Here is a 2,559-nt window from a genome sequence, read left to right on the forward strand (position 1 = left end):
CATATTCCTATCCGTACTACCCATATCCCCAGTATCTAGAATAGTGCCTGACATATATAAGAATCAGTGTTATGAAAATGTATTTAATAAATGCTCACAAAGTACTTACCTTGTGCCAGATACTGTTCTAAGCACCCTCTCTTTTAAACCTCTAACAACCCTTTGAGATAGACTACTGTTATCCCCCCGTTTTATTGGTGAGGAAACTGAGGTACAGAGGAGTTAAGTAACTTAACCCAAGATCATAACCCAGTAAATTAATTCTAATCTAAACTGTTTTTGCATGGTCTCGGTGGTGGGCAGAATAATGGCTCCCTAAAAATGTTCACATCCTAATCCCCAGAGCCTATATTACCTTCAACGACAAAAGGGATTTTGCAGGTGTGATTCAATTAAAGATCTCGAGATGAAGAGGTTATTCTGGATTGTCCAGGTGGATTCAGTGTAATCACAAGGATCCTTAAACGTGGGAAAAGTAGGCGGAAGAGTGAGGAAGAGGCAGATTAGACTACGTAAGAGGTCAGATGTGAGATGTGATTCAATGTGAGGAGCACTCCATCCACCTTTTGAAGACAGAGGAAGAGAGCTACCAACTAAGGGATAAAAACAACTCCAAAAGCTGGAAGAGGCAAGAAAACAGATTGTTCCTTGGAACCTCCAGCAAGGAACAGAGCCCTGCCAACACTGTGATTTTAGCCCAGTGATACTAATTTCAGACTTCCGGACCACAGAACTGTAAAATAATGAATGTTTGCTGTATTAAGCCACTACAGTTGTGATAGTTTGTTACAGCAGCAATAGGAACCTGACACAGTCTCAAGTCAAGGGTGACTGCTTATGCTAACAAGTGGGAAGGGCTTCTTGTTAGAGGTGCCAGATTCTCAGTTGCATCTACCCAAATGTCTCCATCCCAGGCCTCATCCCACTCCCCACAGGAACGCTGACTTTAGCATAAGAGAACAGTCAAGGGGTCTCTGAAACCCCAACTGTTACATTCTGGGCCTGATTTTCAGCACAATCTGCTCTCTAGCTGCAGGAAAAGAGGGTTTTAAAAAAACCTTCCATGTAGGTCTTCTGGATCTCATACATGTCCTGAATTGATAGGTGGATGACCTGAGCCTGAATTTCTCTTTCTTCAGGGCTTTTAAGATAGTTCCAGTCAATTCCATGAATTATAATGAACATTACTCCCATCCCATTCAAGCGCTAGAGCGTGCATTCTCAATAATGACAATATCAACCTCCAAGGAAGTGAAAACTTGTTCTTAGTTGGGCAAAACGCATCTTAGATTTTATAATGGTTTGTGTCCTCTTTGACAAAATCTTATTCCTTAGTATTTCATTTCCCTGGCTAGGGATAATTTATTAAGTTATAATTGATATACAACGTATTATTCATTTTAGGTGTACAACATAATGATTTAATACATGTATATATTAGGAAATGATTGCCACCATAAGTTCAGTTAACATCCATCACCATATACAGTTACAATTTTTGTTTCTTGTGATGAGAATTTTTAAGACATACTCTCTTAGCAACTTTCAAATATGCAAAACAGCATGTTTAACTATAGTCACCATGCTGTACGTTACATTTCCCAGACTTATTTATAACTGGAAGGCTGTACCTTTTGATCACCTTCACCTCTTTTGCCCACCTCCCACCCAGAATACTTTAAATTAATTTAATTTTTCTCCCTAGGGGGACAATATTTTTTTAAATGGCTGAGAATCCCTGTGCTAGAGCTACTACATAATCTGGTGTGTTCCTTCCACTTGTACTTCCGGTCTTCCACAGGTGAAGAGTTTAGTCGTTGTGACTGCACAGCATATCAGGGGTTATCACTGCTCAACTTATCATCAACAGCAGAGTCCTTGTTGCCATCTGATCAGTGAGTGATTCAGTTCCAGAATCCATCCTGAGGGTGTTCACTCTGAGGTCACTCCTGGTATCAGCTAACTAAGTTTAGATTTCCCAAAAAGCAGAGCCTAAGATAAATACTTGGGTTCAGGTAGTTTATTTGGGAGGTGATCCTAGAAAACAGAAATGAGACAGGGGGAAGGGAAAACCAATGTAGAGTGTGTTATTGAGGGTCTCACTTCTGCCATAACCTCAGAGAAACATATAGAATGTCTCCCAGATTAGAACCATCTGAGAGGACTTCCCTAGTGGCTCAGTGGTTAGGAACCTGCCTGCCAATGCAGGCGACAGGGGTTCGAGCCCTGGTCCAGGAAGATCCCACATGCCGCAGAGCAACTAAGCCCATGCGCCACAACTACTGAGCCTGTGCTCTAGAGCCCACGAGCCACAACTACTGAGCCCAGGTGCCACAACTACTGAAGCCCGCGCACCTAGAGCCTGTGCTCCGCAACAAGAGAAGCCACGGCAATGAGAAGCCCACGCACCGCAACCAAGAGTAGCCCCTGCTCGCCGCAACTAGAGGAAGCCCATGCGTAGCAACAGAGACCCAACGCAGCCAAAAATAAATTAATTAGTTAATTTTTTTTTAAAAAAAGAGGGCTTCCTGGTGGCGCAGTGATTGAGAGTCCGCCTGC

The 2,559-nt window shown here is 42.6% G+C and overlaps 1 long non-coding RNA gene across 3 annotated transcripts in view; it reads right to left on the reverse strand.

Moving 5' to 3' along the window:
- Window positions 1-1,636: 1,636 nt before the first annotated feature.
- Window positions 1,637-2,559, reverse strand: part of LOC113607802 (uncharacterized) — an 88,360-nt gene continuing 87,437 nt past the window's right edge. For all 3 annotated transcript variants that reach the window (XR_003428082.1, XR_003428081.1, XR_003428080.1), the window contains one exon: window positions 1,637-2,037. This is a non-coding gene — a long non-coding RNA (uncharacterized LOC113607802). The remainder of the gene's footprint in view (window positions 2,038-2,559) is intronic.

Source organism: Aethalodelphis obliquidens, unplaced genomic scaffold, assembly GCF_003676395.1.
Source record: "Aethalodelphis obliquidens isolate GAN/ISIS:26980383/991018 unplaced genomic scaffold, ASM367639v1 scaffold50, whole genome shotgun sequence".
Taxonomy (NCBI): Eukaryota; Metazoa; Chordata; class Mammalia; order Artiodactyla; family Delphinidae; genus Aethalodelphis; species Aethalodelphis obliquidens.